At 37.6% G+C, this 22,240-nt stretch overlaps 1 protein-coding gene across 2 annotated transcripts in view; it reads left to right on the top strand.

Moving 5' to 3' along the window:
• Positions 1-22,240, top strand: part of FHIT (fragile histidine triad diadenosine triphosphatase) — a 1,429,439-nt gene that overhangs the window by 356,797 nt on the left and 1,050,402 nt on the right. For both annotated transcript variants that reach the window (XM_043587808.1, XM_043587810.1), the window contains exon 4: positions 18,694-18,743. The gene's annotated coding sequence lies outside the window, so the exon portion shown is untranslated. The remainder of the gene's footprint in view (positions 1-18,693; positions 18,744-22,240) is intronic.

The following is a 22,240-nucleotide window of genomic DNA, read 5'->3' as shown; positions in this document are numbered from 1 at the left end:
TTTCTCTGACTTATTTCACTTAGCATTATACTATCTAGATCCCTTCCTTTTGCAAATGGCAAGATTTCATTCATTTTTATGGCTGAGTAATATTACACACACACACACACACACACACACAATATATATATATATCACATCTTCTTTATCTATTCCTCTATCAGTGGACACTTGGGCTGCTTCGATAATTTGACTATTGTAAATAATGCTGCTATTAACTTGGGGGTACATATATCTTTTTGAATTAATGTTTCTGTAAATATACAATAGTGAAATGGATGGATTGTATAGTATTTCTCTTTTTAATTTTTTGAGGAACCTTCATACTGTTTTCCACAGTGGCTGCAAAAGTTTTTTGAATTCCCAATAGTGCATGAGGGTTCCTTTTTCTCCACATCATCACCAACACTTGTTTCTTGTGGTTTTGATTTTAGCCATTTTAAAAGGTGCGAGGTGCTCTCTTATTGTGATTTTGATTTGTGTTTCCTTGATGATGACTGATGTTGAACATTGTTTCATGTGTCTGTCGGCCATCTGTATGTCTTCTTTGGAGAATTGTCTGTTAATGTCTTCTGCCCATTTTTAAATTGGATTATTTGGGGGTTTTTTGGTGTTAAATTTTATAAGTACTTTATATATTTTGGATTCTAACCCCTTTTTGGATATGTCGTTTGCAAATATCTTCTCCCAATCAGTAGGTTGTCTTCAGTTTTGTTGACGGTTTCCTTCACTGTGCAGAAGCATTTTATTTTGATGTCCCAATACTTACTTTTATTTTGGTTTCCCTTGCTTCAGGAGACAGACATATCAAGAAAAATGTTGCTACAGCTGATGTCGGAGAGATTACTGCCTGTGCTCTCTCAGGGAATTTTATGGTTTCAGGTCTCACATTTAGGTTCTTTATCCATTTTGAGTTTATTTTTGTGTATGATATAAGAAAGTGGTCCATTTTCCTTCTTTTGTAGTTAACTGTCCAGTTTTCCTAATACCATTTGTTGAAGAGACTGTTCTTTTCCCATTGCACATTCTTGTTTCCTTTGTTGAAAGTTAACTGACCATATAATGGTGGGCTTATTTCTGAGGTCTCTATTCTCTTCTATTGATGTATGTGTCTGTTTTTCTGCCAGTACCAGTACCATACTGTTTTGATTACTAGAGCTTTGTAGAATATCTTGAAATCTGGGATTGTGATGCTTCCAGTTTTGTTCTTTCTCAAGAATGCTTTGGCTATTCAGTGTTTTCTCTGGTTCCATACAGATTTTGGAATTATTTGTTCTCGTTCTGTGAAAAATGCTGATGGCGTTTTGATAGAGATTGCATTAAATCTGTAGATTGTTTTGGGTAGTATGGACATGTTAACAATATTTGTTCATCCAATCCATAAGCATGGAATATCTTTCTATTACATTGTGTTGTGTTGTGTTGTCTTCAGTTTCTTTCATCCATGTTTTATAGTTTTCAGAGTACAGGTGGTTCACCTCCCTGGTCAAGTTTATTCCTAGGAATTTTATTATTTTTGGTGCAATTGTAAATGGGATTGTTTTCTTAATTTCTCTGATACTTCATTGTTAGCATATAGAATTGCAACAGATCTCTGTATATTGATTTTGTACCCTGTGAGCTTATTAAATTCACTTATCAGTTCTGGTAGGTGTTTGGTTTTTTTTTTTTTTTTTTTTTTTTTGAGAAGTCTTTAGGGCTTTCTATGTATAGCATCATATTATCTTCAAGTAGTGCAGGTTTTACTTCTTCTTTGTTAATTCGGATGCCTTTTATTTCTTTTTCTGGTTTGATTGCTGTGGCTAGGCATTCTAATACTGTGTTGAATAGTAGTGAGGAGAATGGACATCCTTGTCTTGTTCCTGACCTTAGGAGAAAAGCTCTCAGTTTTTCACCATTGAGGATGATACTAGCTGTGGGTTTTTCATATATGGCCTTTAGGATTTTGTTGTATGTTCCCTCTAAACCTACTTTGTTGACGGTTGTTTTTGTTTTTGTTTTTGTTTTACCATGAATGTGTGTTGTATTTTGTCAAATGCTTTTTCTGTATCTGTTGAAATGATTGTACAGTTCTTATCCTTTCTCTTGTTGATGTGATGTTTCACATTGATTGATTTGTGAATACTGAATTACCCTTGCATTCTGGGAATTTGTGTGGAGGACTTTTGCATTCATGTTCACCCACAACATTGACCTATGGTTCTCATTATTTGTAGTGTTTTTATGTAGTTTTGGTATTGGAGTAATGCTGGCCTTGTAGAATGAATCTGGAAGTTTTCCTTCCTTCTGTATTTTTTGGAATAATTTCAGAAGAACAGGTACCAACTCTTCCTTAAATGTTTGGTAGAATTCACCTGTGAGGCCGTCTGGTCCTGGACTTTTAGTTGTTTGGATATTTTTGATTCCTAATTCAATTTCATTGCTGATAATGGGTCTGTTCAAATTTTCTATTTCTTCCTGATTCAATTTTGGGATGTTATATATTCCTAGGAATTTATCCTTTTCTTCTAGATTGTCCAATTTGTTGGCATATAATTTTTCATAGTAGGATTTTCTTATAATCCTTTGTATTTCTGTGGTATTGGTTATTATTTCTCCACTTTTCTTTCTGATTTTCTTTATTTGAGTCCTCTCCACCTCACCCCTTTTGGTTAGTTTGGCTAAAGGTTTATCAATTTTGTTGATTTTTTTCAAAGAACCAACTCCTGGTTTCATTGATCTATTCCACTGCTTTTTAGTTTCTATTTTGTTTATTTCTGCTCTAATCTTTATTATTTCCTTCTTTCTACTGGTTTGAGTTGTGTTTTTTCTTCTTTTTGTAGTTCTTTTATGTGTATGGTTGGGCTGTTTATTTGAGATTTATTTACTTATTTATTTTATTTTTTTTTTATTTTTGAGATAGTCCTGAGTTGCTATCCCTCTTAGAACAGCTTTTGCTGCCTCTCTAAGATTTTGTTCCATTGTGTTTCATTCTCATTTGTCTCCATGTATGTTTTGATTTCCTCTTTTATTTCTTGGTTATTTAGAATGTTATTTAAACTCCATGTTTTATGTTTTTTTCCAGATATTTCCTTGTGGTTGATTTCTAGTTTCCTAGTGTTGTGGTCAAACAGGATGCATGGTATGGCTTTGATCTTTTTGTATTTGTTGAGACTTGTTTTGTGGCCTAATATGTGATCTGTTTTTGGAGAATGTTCCATGTGCACTTAAGAAAATGCATTCTGTTGTTTTAGGACGGAATGTTCTGAATATATCTGTTAGATCCATCTGGTCCAATGTGTCATTCAAAGCCACTGTTTCCTTGTTGATTTTCTCTTTTGATCACTTACCTTTGTTGTAAGTGAGGTTTTAAAGTCCCCTACTATTTTTGGATTACTACTGATTACTTCCTTTGTGTTTGTTACTGTCTGCAGTGTGTATTTGGGTGCTTCCATGTTGAGTGTATAAACATTTAAATTGTTAATCTTTTTCGTGGCTTGTTCTTTTTATTATTTCTTTGTTTCTTGTTATAGTCTTTGTTTCTTGCTATAGTCTTTGTTTAAAGTCTATTTCATCCAATATAATTGTTGCTACCCCAGCTTTCTTTTCACTGCCATTTGCATTTCTACTATTTTAATTTCAATCTACACGTGTTTTTAGGTGTAAAGTGAGTTTCTTATAGGTAACATAGAGATAGGTCTTGCTTTTTTTAATCCATATCATCACCCTATGTCTTTTGATCTGAGTGTTTAGTCCATTTACATTCAAAGTAATTATTGATAGGTATGTACTAGTTGCCATTTTGTTACTTGTTTTGTGGTTGTTTTTGTAGTTCTCTTTTTTTTTCTTCTCTTCCTTTCTTCTCTCACAGTTTGCTGACTTTCTTTAGTGATATTATTGAATTTCTTTCTTTATTATTTATCTATTATTGTTCTTTGACTTATAATTACCATTAAGTTTATATAAAACATCATGTGCATATAGCAGTCTATATTAAGTTTGAACCCATTGTAAAAGCACTAAGGCTTTATCCCTCTCCATTCCTCACATTTAAATATATGGTGTCATACTTTATATCCTTTTATTTTGTGAACTCCTTGGCTGATTTTTATAGATAAACCTAATTTTACTGCTTTTATGCTTCTTACTTTTATTATTCCTACTTATGATCTTTTTTTCCCACTCAGTGAGTCTCCTTTAACATTTCTTATAGGCCTGATTTACTGGTGATGAATTCCTTTAACTTTTGTTTGTCTGGGAAGCTCTTTATATCTCCTTCTGTTCTTAATGATAGCCTTGTTGGATACAGTATTCTTGGTTTCAGGTTTTTTCCTTTCAGCACTTTGAGTATATTGTACCACTCTCTTCTGGCCTATAAAGTTTCTGCTGAAAAATCAGCTGGTACATTATGTAATTTTGCTTGTATATAATTATTTTCTTTTCTCTTGATGCTTTTAAAATTCCCTTTTTATCACTACTCTTTGCCATTGCAATTATTTTATGTCTTGGTGTGGGCTTCCTTGGGTTGATCTTCCTGGATCTGGATTTTTGTTTCCTTCGATTCAGTCATTTTTCACCTATTATTTTTTCAAATACATGTTTGTGTCCTTTTCTTTCCCTCTCTTTTCCTTCTGGGATCCCTATAATGCAAATGTTATTACACTTGATGGTGTTAACGCTTTCCCTTAGGCTATTTTCATTGATGATGATGATGATGATGATGATGTTTTTTCTCCTGTTCAGCTTAATTGCTTTCCATTACTCTGTCCTCTGGGTTGCTGATCTGTTTTCTGCTTCCTCTAGTCTACTATTTGTTCCTTCTAGGGTATTTTTCATTGAAATTATTGAGTTCTTCATCTCTAATTGGTTGTTTTTTATGTTCTCTCTGTGAAAGGTGTCACTGAGGTCCTCTATTCTTTTCTCAACTCTAGTGCATATCTTTATGACTATTACTTTAAATTCTCTATCAGGCATGTTACTCATATCCATTTCATTTACCTCTCTCCCTGTGATTTTGTCTTATTATTTCATTTAGGACATATTCCTTTGTCTTCTCATGTTGTCTAACTCTTTGTGTCTGTTTCTGTGTGTTAGGAAAGTCAGCTATGTCTCTTGCTCTTGAAAGTAGTGTCCTTATGAAAAGAGGTTCTGTAGTGCCCTGAACTGCAGTGTCTTATGTTCACCAGAATGTGGTGCTTCAGGGGTGTTTCCAATGTGTGTTGCATGCACCTTGCTGAGTGAGTGAATGGGCCACTTTTTCCTTCAGTCTGTTTGTCTTCAATGACTCTTTATTGTGGGTAGGGCTTAGACCCTGTGTTGTTAGTAGGTAAGTCTGGGGCTCTTTAGGCGTGAGTTGAATCAAACCAGGTGTTTGCTGGAGATGTGGTAGCACCAAGCTGTAGGGCACTTTCCTTGTGTTGTTCTCTGAGAAGCTTATATTGGTGGGCAGAGCCTGCAGTGAGACCAGATGTCAGCCTCTGACCAACTGCTAGGACCACCATCAGATTGGTGTGTGTTGTTCTCTTCCCTTCTCCCTGGGGCAGGAGTCACTTTGGAGTGATGCTGGCTACTGTCAGGGCTACTTGCACAATGCCAGGTTTTTGACATTGCTTTGAATGGGGTCTGGCCAAGGGTATATTAGAGGGAGCAGATCTACAGGAGAACAGAGGGGCAGGGTGTGGGATGCCAGTAAGGTGTGTACTGTTATGCTGAGGGAGAGGAACTACAACTGCACGGGAAAAGTCCTGTTCAGGCTGAGATGGAGGGGCTGGGTTCACAGGACAATTCAGGGGTGGGGCATGCTCTTACCAAGCTGGGTGGAGAGTGTTCATGCTACACTCACTCCAGCAGATGTCCATGTATCTAGGCAGGGAAAGGGGGAGGGGATGCACCCACCAGCTCTTTTGTTCTTGGAGAAGTCTCCCAAAGATCCCTGCTTTTCCAGCATAGGCTCTGTGGTTAGGAAATAAATCTCCTTCCTGTATACCCCAGGCTGTTTCCAAACTGTTGCTTCCATGGGATCCTGCTCAGTGTGACTCTTTGTTTTGCTGTCTCTTTAAGGATGGAGACTCAGTTTCATATTGCACTGACCTCTCTCAGATCTGTGCCCATTGATTTTTAATGTTCCAGGTATTAAGCTCCACTGATTATAAGTTCTCATGAAGTGAGGCCCCTCTAGTTTTCAAAGCCAAATGTTATGGGGTTTGTCTTCCCAGTGTGGGTCCTGCATGCCTGAGGCACCTGTTGTGGGTGTCTCTTCCTCTCTCATCTTCATGCCTGCAGCATCCCTCCTGTGGACAGTTCCATGGGTTTATTTGTCTCCTAACTGTATCTCTACCTTTCCTACCCTCTTAGATGTGACCTGTTCTCTACATTTTGCTGTGGAGAATCTGTTCTGTCAGTCTTAAGGTCGTCTACTGGGTTATTTACACTGATGAGGGTGCTATCTAGGTGTATCTCTGGGAGGAGATGAGCCTAGAATCCTCCACTCCACCATCTTCTCTGGATCTCATCCTACTGATTTAAATGTTAAACTCAGGTAAATGCCCTTACAGACATACCCAGAATAATGTTTGACCAAATATCTGGGTATGCATTGGCCCAGTCAAGTTGATATATAAAATCAACCCTCACAACTTTTACAGAAACGTTGGTTTTATTCCTTTTTAAAAAAGATTTACATCAAGGCTACTTCCAAGAAAGATATGTATAAGATATTATAAGATTAACTTTTTCATAAAAAGGTACCGGTCTGCTTGTTTGGTTTTTAAATTAAACACGTGTGGAGATTTGTTTTAGTACCTTCCCTGAGTATGAGATCTGTCTACATTCTTTGTCCATGAAGTAGGAAAATGGAGTTCAGGTTAGCATGTTACGTTCTGTATGGACACCATCTTTTGATTTTTAATACAAAGACATTTTGATGTAAAGATGAGCGGTCTTGAATAGAATGGAGTTGCATCTTATGTACATTGAACTTCTGTCATTTTAGCCATACAGAATTAGCAACAAATGACAAGAGTAAGAAGTACCAATTCAAAGAATATAGGCCATTCTGCCAGAGATTCCCCTCAATGAATATGTGCTTCACGCTAAATGTGAGATGGGAGCTGGGAGTCAGTCTTATTCTCCTGAATCTCCTAGTATAAGCATCTTAATGCCAAGTGTGACTCCAGTACTTACTGACATATTCTGTTTGCACATTAAAAAAAACAGTGTGTGTATGCATATACACACACATGTGTAGTATATGTATAATATGTGTATATATACACATTTTTAAATGTGTTGTGATGTGTGTGTGTGTATACGCGTATATCCGATAAATTCACACTAATTAATTCATCTTATATTCAGCCGAAGAAATAACTATCTTTTCTTGTGCTAGGAGAAAGCCTTTGTTGGACTTCTGGAGAGGCTATGCCTTATTTTATTTTGTGGAGAATTGAAGAAATTTCCTTTTTTTTAATTTATTTTTTAAATATATGAAATTTATTGTCAAATTGGTTTCCATACGACACCCAGTGCTCATCCCAAAAGATGCCCTCTTCAATACCCATCACCCACCCTCCCCTCCCTCCCACCCCCCATCAGCCCTCAGTTTGTTCTCATTTTGAAGAGATTTCCAAGAGACCTTTTAAGCTCCAACTTAACAACTATCCCCAATTTAACATGCCACTGAGCTATTTTTGGTGGGCTGGGATTGAGACTTTCTTAAGAAGAAATGTTAACTGGAAATGTTTTTAAGAGCATTATGGTTTTAGGTTAGCTCTTTTCAACATGTGTTTCTCCTCCCTCCCTCCCTGCTGGAGATTATCTGGAATGGGAATCTGAGCTTTCCACTGTGTACATATGTGTAGGGGGCTGGAGGGCAGATGTAAAGTGCTTCTTTAGGACTATCCTTGTGGGTAAGAAAGGCATCAGCTACTTTATTCTTGGTATGTGGGAACATTCACTAAGCTGAGTCCCTTACATTGGAGTTTATTAAATGGATGCCTGAGTAACTCAGTTGGTTGGGTGTTCAATTCTTCATTTTGGCTCAGGTCATGATCTCATGGGTCCTGGGATTGAGCCCTGTATCGGGCTTTGTGCTGGCAGTGTGGAGCCTGCTTGAGATATTCTCTCTCTCTCTCTCTCTCTCTCTCTCTCTCTCTCTGTCTTTCTCTGCCCCGTTCTTGCTCACACATGTGCACACACACACTCTCTCTCTCTCCAAATAAATAAATAAGCTTTAAAAAATACACATAAAGTAAATGGAATAAGATACTGTACAAATAAAGAATAGGTTATGTAAATTTTTATTTAGTGAAAACAAATTTATAACAGAGATGCCTTATCTAAGATTTAGAAAGCCTATAGTATACCAGTGGAGGAGAAGAGTTTTCAAAAGACTTTACTGGACCAGGATGAGCATAGGAGGTAGCTGGACCAGGTGTGAGAGAAACAGGTAATGATAGCTGTGATTTAATAAGAACTTGCTTTGTGATAGTCACCCATCTCTTTGTAAATAAGTAGTGAACAAGACAGACAAGAACCATGCTCTCTTGGACCTCCCTTCTAATGGAAATGTTTAGAACAGAGGTAGGGGTGGGAATCAAGCAAATAAATGAAGAAAGTAAGGAAATGCGATGAGAGCCTTTAACAAAATAATAGATTAATGTAATAGTTGCTTGGTGGTGGCGAGGATGCTACTTAAGATTGGAGGGTCAGGGAAAGCCTCTCTGAAGAGTTAGCATTTGAACTGAGACCCAAACGATTTAAAGATCCATGATTTCATGATGCAGAACTTTCCAGAGAGAGGGGATAACAAATGCAAAGGTCCTAACGTGGCAATGGTAACAAAGTTGGATCAGTACTCAAGACCTCCTAGTACTGAACACTAATAAACATAGGCTGACCTCAAAGAGGTCATAAATGGGACCTCCTCTCATTTCTTAAATCGCTCCCTCAAATGAACAGCATGCTAAGGAATTCTGAGTGGGGACATTGTGAGAAAGCAGGGTAGAATAAAAGTGAGGGGGCAAGAGCTGGAGCTTTGGATATCACTTTGGCTCACATGTGCTGTTGCCTAATGTTGCAAAGAAGGCAGGAGAGAGAGAGAAGAAAATGCTTACCCTTCCCTGAGGAGTCACTTCTTCCAACTTAGAGGAGAAGAAGTAGAGATGGGGAAGGAGGCTTTGTTGTATATTGACCCCGCCTTTTAGTGACAACCACTGTGCTGGAATATGGCCTATCCGATTAGGAATTGCTCCTTGGACGGATGTGGGGGCCCAGGGAAAGGGAAAGCATGGCCGGCCTGCTACCCTCCTCCACACAGGTATTTTCCTATTTTAGGTGTGAGGAAGTCAAGCACATAAAGGATCGGTTAACCTGCCCAACAAGCAAGAGGCAGAAATAGCATTTAAAAGACAGTGTGTTGGGTACAAAAGCAGATCATGTTGTTCTTTTTACAGATCAGGATCAATGAATGAGTTTTTTTATTTTTCTGCCTTAAAAGAACATATTCGTATCCAAGAGTAAAAACCTCACAGACTCTGGTGGATTGGGCCCAATTAGTTTCATCACTGAGTTTAGATTTTTAGCTTATTTTTTTTAAATCATCATAATAATTTACACACACACACACACACACACACACACACACACACACAGAAGTCCTGTAGCAATTGACAGCTCTACTCTCTGAATTGAGAGGTGGGAGGTGTCCCATTGCTCACTTTCTATGGAGAGACCTGACAGCTATCATAAATGGTCTGGTCCTCCCATCTGTGCTGGTAGAGACAAGGGCCAAAAGCCAAATTACTGTTCCTCATCAAACCTGTCTGCTCTCCTTCTCTTTTTTCTCTTTCTCCTTCTTTCCTTCTCTTCCTCCTTCCCTCTGCTTCCCAGCGTCTTGCCCAGAGTCTACATTTTTGTTCTTCCCTTACATAAAAGGTTAATGTGTGAAGTCGGCCAGAGTTATAATTACACAGTTATTCCCCTTCCGGAGACAGTTTTGCAACTGATGACAAAAATACTCAGTCTCCATGGGTAACTGTAGTAAATATATTTTTAAAAGAGATGTACTTTCTGAGAATAGAGGCTCTTAATGATATATCCCAATTTATGACTGGTTATCTATTCCTTTGGTTCCAAATCCTGACTCTCTGTGTGTCCTCAATTTTAATTTAAAAATATTTATTGACTTCCAAGTATGAACACACTGAACTGAGTGGTGTTTGGGACTGGGGTCTACTAAATAATGTATTGATGTGTGCTCTGAGGTCAGCTTTGTGAGTTTCTTTGAAGACAAATGCATTCTATCCAATATTTTAACTGATAAGAATAAAAATGATAGCTACCAAGTTTGAATGCTTACCGTGTGCCAGACTTTGTGTGTGTTTTACAAAGATTACCTCATTTCTGCCTCACAACAATCTGCTTAGGTGGATATTTTCATTCTCATTTTGCAGTCAGAGAAATTGAAGCTGAGAAAGGTGGTGTGGATGTCAAGGTTGTATCCAAATTAAGTGCCAGAGGCTGGATTTGAACCCCTGTCTGTCTAAATCCAAAGCCTGGACGTCTGATCTCTGAAAGACTCCCAGTTAGAATCCTAGGGGGTTGAGGAGTGGCTGTCTTTGGAGAGTTTGGCCCGGGGTGCCATAATGCTGGTCATCATTCTGACATGTGATATCAGAGCAGGGGTCTGAGTGAGCCTGGAGCCCTGGAATTCTAGAGTCTAAAGCTTTTCTCTTAGTTAATGTTGCTAAAAATTACCTTAGAAAAGGCAGTTGGATAGGAAAGTTCTCAAGAGTGTCTAAATTTGATGATGTAAATCCCCGTAAATGTAGAGTAACTGTGCTTAGGGCCCAGGAGAATATGACAATGAGAGGAAGAAATAAAAGAGATCCAACTTAAGGGAGAGAAAGGAAAGTGAAAACATCTTATGAAGAATAATCGGAAGCAGAGTTCCATAAGAAAGCGGAATGGTAAATAGACTCCTGCCAAGGGGAGCTGAAGACAATGATATCTGGATTAGATCATTTAGGAGCTGCCTAGAGGCCACAGCCATAGGCACTCTATAAATTCATGATGATGGTGATGATGGTGTATAGCAATATGCAGGAAGTGCAAACGAGGGAAAAGACGAAAAGAAAGTGGCTGAGTTGCATTACATCATAAATCCAGGAGAAAAATATTCTCTCTTCATATGTCAAGGGTAAAATTGTGCCTCGAGTCCTCTATTTCATTTGGCATACCTTATTCCCATAAAGGAGCACCCTGGAGGAAGTTCATACGAGGACCAAAAATGAGTATATCACAAAAATGTCCACTAGTAGGAAAATCCATTTGACTTTCCTTCTTGCTGGGGTTTTACTATAGGCAGAAACTTGAAGGAGGAAAAGAAGGAAGTGGGGGGGGGGAGGATAAGGAAGGAAAAAAGAATTACAATTTCTAGATTTTTGTGGCATCCCATTGCTATTAAGTGCCAGTAAAGGGGACCCATGGATACATATATTATGTAAGGTACGAATAAATGAATTTTATGGGGCTTTCAAGGAATGCCTTTTTGGAATTTCTTTTTTGGAAAAGAAATGGACCCTCCTGGTTTGATAGCCTTATAGTTTGAGCCAATGTGCCATGTTTTGGCTTTGGAAAGAGCAGGCCCATTCAGGAGCCGGTCTGTTTAGATGTGACCCAAGCATAAAGATGTGCTTCCTGTGGGCACTGGATTCACCTTATATCCACTCAGAACTCAGCACCAGGGTAAACTCGCTTCTACTCAATGCCTAAAGTATGCAGGTGATGGCTGTTCCTCATGGTGCCCCAGCTGGATGGACATGCCAGCTTGAAAAGAACAGAAGCAGTTATTATGATCTTCTCTACAAGATTTCAAAGAGCAGTGTGTTGATGGGTCCAATGAAACGAGACTTAGATTAAAACCCAGCATATCTACCGAATATCTGCCCTGTGCCAGTATCTGTATCTGGTGCTTTCATATATATTATATTATTTAAAATTTGTTAACATTTATTCATTTTTGAGAGACAGAGAGAGAGACAGAGCGTGAGTGGGGGAGGGCAGAGAGAGAGGGAAACACAGAATCTGAAGCAGACTCCAGGCTCTGAGCTGTCAGCACAGAGCCTGATGCAGGGCTGGAACTCACAGACAGCAAGATCATGACATGAGCTGAAGTCGGGCGCTTAACCGACTGAGCCACCCAGGTGCCCCAGTATATTATGATATTTAATCTTAACAATGCAAATGTATCTATTAACATATTAAAGTTATAAAAATTTCATGTTAAAACAGCAGAATAAATCCTGCTGGAGGGTTTACAAGTTTATACTTCACCACTTATCTGGTAAGGACTCATTGGGGGAGATTTGGTAGTTTCTTAAAGACTGGGTGGTTTGAGTACCCAGATATCTGTAGGTCGGCTTTTCCTTTGCTTCCTTCTGGCTCAGTTGTTTGTTCTCAGATATGTACCATCGGTCTTGAATAAACAAAGCAACAGAATTCATACCCTACAGGTATTAAAATGATCTTCAGTGTTAAGTTTGACTATATGCAACATTTGTGTTAAGCCCTAGCTATAGAACTCAAGTCTCCCTGAAGATACGATTTTACTGTATTGGTGTATAGGCTGCTTAGATCCTTGAGAATGCCTTGGAGTTTTTATTTACTATATATGTAATATGTGTTCCTGAATCCTCCATTCTATCTCATTCTTTTATGCATACCCTTGCTATATGGTACATCTTTATTGGTGACAGGTTTAATTTACAAATATATAACATATTGGTCTGAGGGTGATAAACTTTTAATTTAAAGTTCTTCTTTTTATTTTATGTACTTCTTTAAGAATGTAATTACCATGTTATGCTGTATTGATTTTTAATAATATAACTCAACTAAAAAAAGACATAAAAAGCCCCCACATTCCAGTGGAGGTTATGCCCATATTTTGCTGGGTGATCTGTAGAGCAAAGCACTAAAGCCGTTAAGTGCTTATCACCTGCCTCAAAATCTTCTGGGAGATGCTTATCATATAAGTTACAAGGCTGTTCCTTAATTTTCTTCTTATATGCTTGTTTCAGATACATTGCCAATAGTTTAAAACTGCACTACAAAGTAGCAACTGTTGCCTAGCGCTGTGTCTTTTTTGGTATTGGACACTAACAGATCGACACTTTTATTTTCAGTATGTTGCCATATAAATTTATTAATTACTCAAGTAGTTTCTGAGGTTGTCCCAGACTTTGACCTGTGAATTAACTAATGGAATTTCATTTAAAGCAATGTGAGAGCTCTTGAAAATTTCTGGGATGATTCAGTTTGTTTCTGGTCTGTGTTTATGACATTTAAAGGAAACCAAAGTTCAGATGTAAATGAATAAACATCAGCATTGGATGATATTTGTGTCACGTACATAAGTGCTGGGGCCACATGTGGTTCAGTCTTAAGATAGCAAATTATCGAAAAATATTTCTAAATTTTACTTATGTCTCTTTAAGAACTTTGAAAATTATTTTATTCATTGCACAGCTATTTTTTTTTTAAACCAGCTCCTGGTTTCATTAATCTGTCCTATTGTTTTGCTTTGTTTTTGTTTTGTTTTTAGTTTCTATATCATTTGTTTCTGCTCTGTTCTTTATTATTTCCTTTCTTCTGCTGGCTTTCGATTTCATGTGTTCTTTTTCTAGTTTCTTTAAGTGTAAGGTTGGGTCATTTGAGATTTACTTGCTTCTTGAGGTAGACCTTTATTGCAATATACTTCCATCTTAGGACTGTTTTTGCTGCATCCCAAAGGTTTTGGACCATTGTGTTATCATTTTCACTTGTTTCCATGTGTTTTTTTAACTTCTTCTTTGATTTCCTGGTTGCCCCATTCATTGTTTGGTAGCATGTTGTTTAACCTCTGTGTATTTGTGGCCTTTCCAAGTTTTTTCTTGTGGTTGACTTCAAGTTTCATAGCATTGTGGTCAGAAAATAAGTATGGTATGATCTCAGTCTTATTGTACTTGTTGAGGCCTCATTTGTGACCTAGTGTGTGATCTGTTCTGGAGAACGTACCATATGCACTTGGAAAGAGTGTGTATTCTGCTGATTTAGGATGGAATGTTCTGAATATATCTGTTCAGTCTACCTGGTCTGGTATGTCACTCAAAGCCATTGCTTCCTTGTTGATTTTCTGCTTAGATTATCTGTCCACTGATGTAAGTGAGGTGTTAAAGTCTCCTACTATTAATGTATTATTATCACTTCGTTCCTTTATGTTTGTTATTAATGGTTTTATATATTTGGGCACTTCTGTGTTGAGGGCATAAATACTTACAATTGTTAGAGCTTCTTGGTGGGTTGCCCTCTTTATTATGATACAGTGCCCTTCTTCATCTCTTGTAACAGTCTTTGGTTTAAAACCTACTTTGTCTGGGGGTGCTTGGGCAGCTCAGTTGGTTAAGCATCTGACTTTGGCTCAGGTCATGATCTCATGGTCTGTGAGTTCAATCCCCACATCGGGTTCTGTGATGGCAGCTCAGAGCCTGGAGCCTGCTTCAGACTCTGTCTCTCTTTCTCTCTCTCTCTCTCTCTCCCCCAATCTCTCTCTCTCTCTCTCTCTCTCTGCCCCTCCCCAACTCATGCTCTGTCTGTGTCTCTGTCTCTCTCAAAGATAAATAAACATTAAAAAAATTAAAAAAAATCTAGTTTGTCTGATGTAAATATGGCTACTCTGGCTTTCTTTTGACAACCATTTGCATGATAAATGTTTCCATTCCCTGATTTTCAATCTACAGGTGTCTTAAGGTCTGAAGTGAGTCTCTTGTAGGCAACATATAAGTGGGTCTTGTTTTTGTTTTGTTTTGTTTTTTTAATCCATTCTGACACATTATATCTCTTGATTGGAGCATTTAGTCCACTTATATTCAGAGTAATTATTGATAGATATGTATTTAGTGCCATTTTATTTCTTGTTCTGTCATTGTTTCTAGGGATTTTCTCTGTTACTATCTTATCTTTGTCACTTTTGGTCTTTCCTTTCCATTCAAAGGGTCTCTTTTAATATTTCTGGCAAGACTGGTTTAGTGGTCACAAACTCCTTTAGTTTTTGTTTGTCTGGGAAACTCTTTATCTCTCTTTCGATTCTGAATGACAGCCTTGCTGCATAGAGTATTCTTGGCTGCAGATTTTTCCCATTCAGCATGTTGAATATATCATGCCACTCCTTCCTCACTTGCCAACTTTCTTCTGAGAGATATGTAGCTACACTTTTGGGTTTTCTCTTGCAAGTCAAAGACTTCTTTTGTCTCCTTACTTTTAGCATTTTTACTTTATCACTATATTTTGCAAGCTTAATTACAATATGCCTTGGTGTTGGCCTGCTTTTGTTGATTTTGATGGGAGTTCTCCATGCCTCCTGGATTTGGATGTCCTGATAATGGAATTTTTCAGTTATTATTTCTTCAAATGAATTTTCTCTCTCTTCTTCTGGGATTCCTCTACTACCAATGTTGTTATTTTTGTTGGAGTCACTGAGTTCCCTGCACATGGCAATGATTCTTAAAATCCCCTTCTATTCTTCTTCTCTTTCTAGTGATCTTTCACTTTATACTACTCAGGGGCCAGTACTCTCTTTCTTTTGTCCCTTTACTTTCATAGCTATACTATATCTATTAAGGCTGCAGACTTAGGCTTTTTTTCCCCCTCTCATTTTCATCCCAATCTTCCAGTTCTGTTTTTGTTATCAATCACATAATTCTGCATCACAAAAATTAATAGTTCTCTTAGAAAGGGAGTGAAGGGAAAGGCCAAGCAAAATAAATTTCTTTTCTGGGGGAATGGAAGGTTTGGAACACTAACATTGTGACTAAATTTGTCTTCAGTATGCTTAAAAAAATTGATTAAATACAATGCATATTAAATTCATTGTTAATACCAAGCTGAGAATAAAGAATTATTAATTCTTTTGAAAATAAACTCCATGTTCAGAGTGAATTTAATAAACAGGAGGAGTAGAAGCCAAGAAGAATGGAATTCATTAATTTCGGACAGATGTAGAGTAGAATATCAGAGAGAATCCAGCAGATCACAAAATTGTAATATAGTTACTGAACAAATATGCACCCTCAGGGAAAAATGATCAGGGGGTCACTGAGGACATTGAATAATAAGGCAATTCTGTAGCACTAATGAAGACCAAGCGGAATTCAGAAATAAATTAAGAGAAATGGCACGACTTCCTTTCCTCCATATGCATCCTGGAAAGACATTTTCTAGCTCTTGCACTGAGTTTGTAAGATTCAGGAAAACTTCAGCTATCTTTGGAAGATAGTCACAGGTATGATTGATCACTTTTGAAAAGAAATAGCTGAGGTGTGATTTTTACGAGAGAGGATGGCACCTAAGAGCTATCCCTCTGTCTTCATTTGCAGCTTTAGGAAAGAACTGATTGAGGGGCACCTGGGTGGCATAGTCACTTAAATGGCTGACTTCGGCTCAGGTCATGATCTCATGGTTTGTGGGTTCGAGTCCCATGTTAGGCTCTGTGCTGACACCTCAGAGCCTGGAGCCTGCCTCAGATCCTGTGTCCCCTCTCTCTCTGCCTGACCCACCCCTGCTCATACTCTCTCTCTCTGTGTCTCTCAAAAATAAATAAATACTAAAAAAATTAAGAATGAAAAGAAATAACTGATTGATAGGATAGGCATATTTGGTTAGTCATTGGGAAAAAAAATTGCCACATGACTTTAAATGGCAGAAAACATTTATTTAAATAGACAATGCATTGAATCACATTCTGAGGAAGTCTTAGGAAATAACTTTTATTTTTGGGCTCTTGCTGTGAAGGCAGGAATAAGAATGCTCTGGGTTGATATGTGTAGGGTTTTTTCCTGCTCCAGAGTCAATGATTTTATGAAGTGCCTTAAAAAATCTATTCCCCAAGATTGCACAGAACACATTCATTCCTCTTTGTGGATACATGTGATTTATTTCTTGTTTCTGGAACTTACTACTTATAGTTCAACTAAGTTCATGAATATTTCAAATCAATTACCTAATCAATAGGGAAATTTTTTCCTATTATGTTTGGCTACTTTAACATTTAGCCAAATCAGAATGGTAAAATAAGATTCTCCCAAATGTTACAGCATAGCTTTGTGTGTGTATGTGTTTTTTAAGTATTTGCTAGTATCCATTTTTGTTAAAGAGAGTTAAGTTTCTTCAACACAGCATCCTAAATTGCAATTGTTCTTGCCTTATTTTGAAATAAGCAGCACATCTTTTAAATGTGTATCCAAGTTTTATTTATTTATTTTACCACTATCACTCTCTCTTGATAACTAGAGAGATGTATAGATACCTTAACCCCAGTGTGTTAGGATTGAGGTAGACTATAAACTTAACTTTATGTCCTAGAAATCTGCTATAGTGGTGTACTCTAAATTAGAACCCTCATAATGTTACCTTCCTTGGATGAGAAGAAAAGGATGAATACTGTGTCTCTCTTGCTTTTCATGGCATGGTTATGTTTTTCATTAACACAGAGAAAAGGAAGTTCATTATTGGTTTCCCTTCATTTCATTTCAGACAAGTGTAGGATTTTTACTAAGCTTGCAAGAAATTATATACAGACCATTTGGGGAAGTAGTGCTATAAATTGTTAAGGTTTCTAGTTATCCATAGTTACCCAGTTCTCTAGCTATTAGTTGGCCTTTTGAATTTCAGTTTGGGGAGTGAATGCTCAAAGGGTTCAATACCCAGTAGGACAAGAACTCGTAGACTGAAGGGACTTTCTTCTGGTTGCTTTAGAGGGCAAAGTATTTCCCAGACTTGCAGGCTTATTTTGGTTGGGAACACAGAAATGATAATTTTATCTCTGGGTGGCATTTATAAGGAACTATTTATAATGGTAGAAATCTCCCTGTGGATTCTTTTTATTTAATATTCTTCTATTGGATAGATTTGTACCTTGATACTATTTTAAAATAATGAAATGGTTGTTTCATTTTCCTTCAATGAGGCAAAAAAATCCACCTTATAAAGCTTTCTTCCCTCTGGCTGTGGCATCACCTGAATACCTCAAAGCCATGGTTTTAGTTCAGCCCCCAAGTCAGAGAGAATTCTCTCTGACTCCCCTTTTTAGCTGGAGTTTCCCAGTCCTAGCTTACTGTCACACTGCCTGGGGAGCTTTTTAACTCCATTCCTACTAGTGTTTGTTTGTTTGTTTGTTTATTTAAAATATGAAATTTATTGTCAAATTGGTTTCCATACAACACCCAGTGCTCATCCCAAAAGGTGCCCTCCTCAATACCCATCACCCACTCTCTCCTCCCTCCCACCCCCCATCAACCCTCCGTTTGTGTTTTAAATCATATTTCCTTCCTGCCTGACTCTCTGGGAGCAGAGCCAATACTCAGCCTGGCTTTGGAATGCTTGACCACTGGGCACTCAAATGAAAATCTCTGGTGCCTCTAAGAGAGTATTCTGCCCCATAGATTTCTCTAGTCTGGAGATCAGAGTAGTGGGGAACTTAAGTTCTTAGTAGCACCCCTGACAATTTAAAGAGGTGCATCAATGGGGAAACAGGTCTTCCCAGCTGGAATGGACAACTGGGTTATAGCGATGTTCCTCTGCTCTTACACTACCAGACTTCATGGAAATCATTCAGATGACTTAAGCTAATGACTTCTCTAGATATTTAATCCATGTTAATTTGAGTTTTCATTCTTTCAGGTTGTGTGGACGCTCATTTTTTTAAACGTCTGTCTCCTTTGCCTGGCAAGGTAAAAAAGACACATAAAAACTCATTTGATGTCTCTAGATTTTTTAATAGGTTTAAGCAACTTTCTTATTTGCTATTTGGATATGAAAGACTTCAAATATCAAAAATTTCATATATACCTTGAAAAGAAGCTTATGTGTGTCATTGACTGCCTAGTTGATAAAATGACTTTGGTTATGGAGAATGCTCACAGTGTATGAATGAAAACTCCTGATTTGGGTGTTATTTGGGCCAAGCTAGAAGAGAAGTCACATTCTGAATTATTTTTTTCTCTGGTGGGAGATCAATACTGTCTAGACATGGTCTCATTATGACTTTGCATTGACTAGGGCAGACTCGGTCAACAGTGGGGCTGAGATTCCTGTAATCCAAGCTGCTGGTGGGATATTTGTGTTGCCCCTTATTACAGAGACCTTCAGATTCACTGGTGTCAACTCTGTGTATCCCAGCATCATCCTGCTCAACTGTAGGGTTATCCTAGAGGACAGCATATGCCAACTCCTGACTTTTTAGAAAGACTCTGAATCCTTGAAGTCTTGGGAGCTGCTCTCTAGGATTTCCTAGCTTGCTTGGTGACAGTTGCATAGGGCATGAGAGGAACCTTGGAGCTTTTGAATTCTCTGTGGTTTCTAAAACTTTTAAAACCAGAGATAGTAATACAACTCATATGTAAAGGCCTCAGTCCACTTCTGCAAGCCCAGCTATATTGCCTGTCATACAGACGCCTCCACATTAATTTCTGCAAATAATATCTTCATGTATGGAAATGTCACCAGTTTTATATTCAGATTAACTCTCATTTATGAGAAATTTTCATCTATTTGAATATATTTTTAAATTGGGAAGTTTATGACTCCTCTCTTAGGATCAGAACTTAAAAATCATGTCTTTTCTCTGTTAGATATTCAGACTCCTGGCCGTGCTGCTCTGCATGGAATCTTAAATCCTTCATTTGTGGTTATTTGTTGGCATTTTGCAAGAGAGTGAAGCAATGTCTGAGCCAGTAGAGGCCAGAGGTGGCCCAGCCTGACTGGGTTTTCAACAGTGCAATAAATGTTATTTGTCTAGCATCTTTACTTTTAAACTTTGGGAAGGATTATCATAGACATTGAGAAATAATGCTGATTATACAAAGGATTGCTCATGATAAAAGATCTCTTTCTGGAAATTTAAGTGTTCTAGTAGATTAGCATTATTGATCATTCTCTTTCCACATAGTCTACAGATGATCTTAGAATCCTGAAACTATTATTCTTCCTTGTCTAGTGTAATTATCAGAACAAGGAATAATCTAATTAAAAGACAACAAGGATGTGTTCTAATTGTTCTAATAAATTATGTTAATACTCAGTGCATTTAGTAACTTTTCAACAGGAATTTGTTTAATGGGTTGACAGCTTGTCCTTTACCGCCACAATCTTAACTTTCATTTCTTCTAAACAAGACCAGTTACAGTAGGATAGTTAACTATCCAAAAATCTGTTGGGTCATTAGGAGAATCTAAGGTTCCGTGTAGTATGTATGGATGAAAAAATGGGTTTGGAGTTTTCTAGATAAAATAATGACCCAACACAGAAGAGGGTAATGACCAGTAGAGTTTAAAGTAAAAATCTGCAACTGACAGTTTCAATGAAGACAGTGGGCTGGCTTTTCATTTGTTTTTTAATTATCAAATGTAGTGCTGCATGATAATATGATACTAACTCATGTAATTGTGCTTGCTTAATTTTAGGCACTTTACACAAATCTATTAGACACCATATTGTTTATTACATATATGAAATAGTGCCTTCATTAAAGTAATGTCATGATGAGGCAACAATTCAGGACATCACTTCTGATAGCCCATATGTTTTCTACAGAAGATGCCAGTCTCCCTGCTTATTTGAACATAATTCAGATATAGTTTGTTGTGTAACTGGATGAGAAGGGCCTCAAGGCAGTGTGGAAAAAGATGTCAAGAAGGACCTGGGGAGAAATAAAACACTGTGTGGAGAATGGAGGGAAGCATACAGATAAGTTCTAAATAAATACCGGCTCTCAACATATTTGAGAAAAGCAGATTCCCAGGTTGATTAGGGTTATTCTCCCTTGACATAATAATCTTTTAAATTTAATTAACATGCCTTCAGGTAGCAAGGTATTTTAGTTCTTATCAAGACTAGAAAGGGTTTTCAGAAGGGACATTTTCTCACAAGATAGTAATTTTGTGGGAATAATTTTCTACTTTTGGAAGCCTGATCCATTCAAATTGTCAAGTTCACCAAAGAGTATGGGGCTGGAACATATACAGATCCCAGTTTATACTCATACAGTTAACTTACTTTCGAACAGTAGCCACAGAGAGAAAACAAAACAACACACACACCATAAAAGAAATGGGAATTAAAAGAAAATTATCTTCGGTGGCAAAGGAATGCAAGCAAATGTCTTCACATTCTGATGTGCATGAGCTAAACAGGTTGACGATGTTTGGTTCCTTGCTCCCTGTCTGTTAATGTTCCAGTTTGCTTCTTCATTTTCAATGGGAAACTTTCATATGCTCTTTTTCTGTTCTAAAAAGGTGGCATTTCTTTCAAGTCCATCAGGCTTGCAGATTTCTTTCCTTTAAAAGGAGATTGAATGCTAGGGAGCTCCTAATGCAACTGAAGACCCCTCACCACCAGCTCTGAATTAGATCAACTACCCAGTGTGTCTTCCCTTCCTTGTTTCCAAGGCATGGCCAATGTCTGCCTTTGAGAAGCAGCATGGATGTGGCACTCATTTCTTTTCTCTTCTTCTGTTTAACTTTGATAATTTTTTTTATTGTGGAAAAATATAAATAACATAAAATTTTCCATTGTAAGCGTTTTTAATATACAATTCGGTAGCAATAAATATGACTTTTAAAAATGATTTGGACTGAAAAGGAAATAACACTGTGGCCAAATAGGCACTCATGTTGCACATGGAGGTTTTTATTTCTTTTTATTTTTTATTAACAAATTTTTTTTAATTTTTATTTTTTGAGAGAAGAGAGAGAGAGAGTGCAAGTAAGGGAGGGGCAGAGAAAGAGAGAGAGGGAGACACAGAATCCAAAGCAGGCTCCAGGCTCTGAGCTGTCAGCACAGAGCCCAACGTGGAGTCGTAACCCCAGGAACTGCGAGATCATAACCTGAGCCGAAGTCAGATGCTCAACTGACTGAGCCACATAGGCACTCCATGCATAGAGGTTTTTAAATTTTATTCTGCTTTTTATTTCTATACGCTTGCTGAAATTAATTTTCACTGAAAATGTGATACTAGTTATAATCAGTGATACCCATCTATATGAAACCCAAACAGACTTCCATCTAGATTCTAGAACATAATGTAGATGCTCATAGTGGGTGGGAGAGGGGTATGTTGCAGGGAAAGGGGTCAACATGATAAATGGTTGTGAGGGATAGGGATATTTCTCTCTGAAGGTCCTGTGGACATTTCTGGAGCTCAGAGCGTAATTTTGACATGGTGTACCCA

Source organism: Prionailurus bengalensis, chromosome A2 (genome assembly GCF_016509475.1).
Source record: "Prionailurus bengalensis isolate Pbe53 chromosome A2, Fcat_Pben_1.1_paternal_pri, whole genome shotgun sequence".
In the NCBI taxonomy this organism is placed as follows: Eukaryota; Metazoa; Chordata; class Mammalia; order Carnivora; family Felidae; genus Prionailurus; species Prionailurus bengalensis.
Note: the sequence above shows the minus strand (reverse complement) of the source record. Positions and strands in the feature narration are given on the sequence as shown.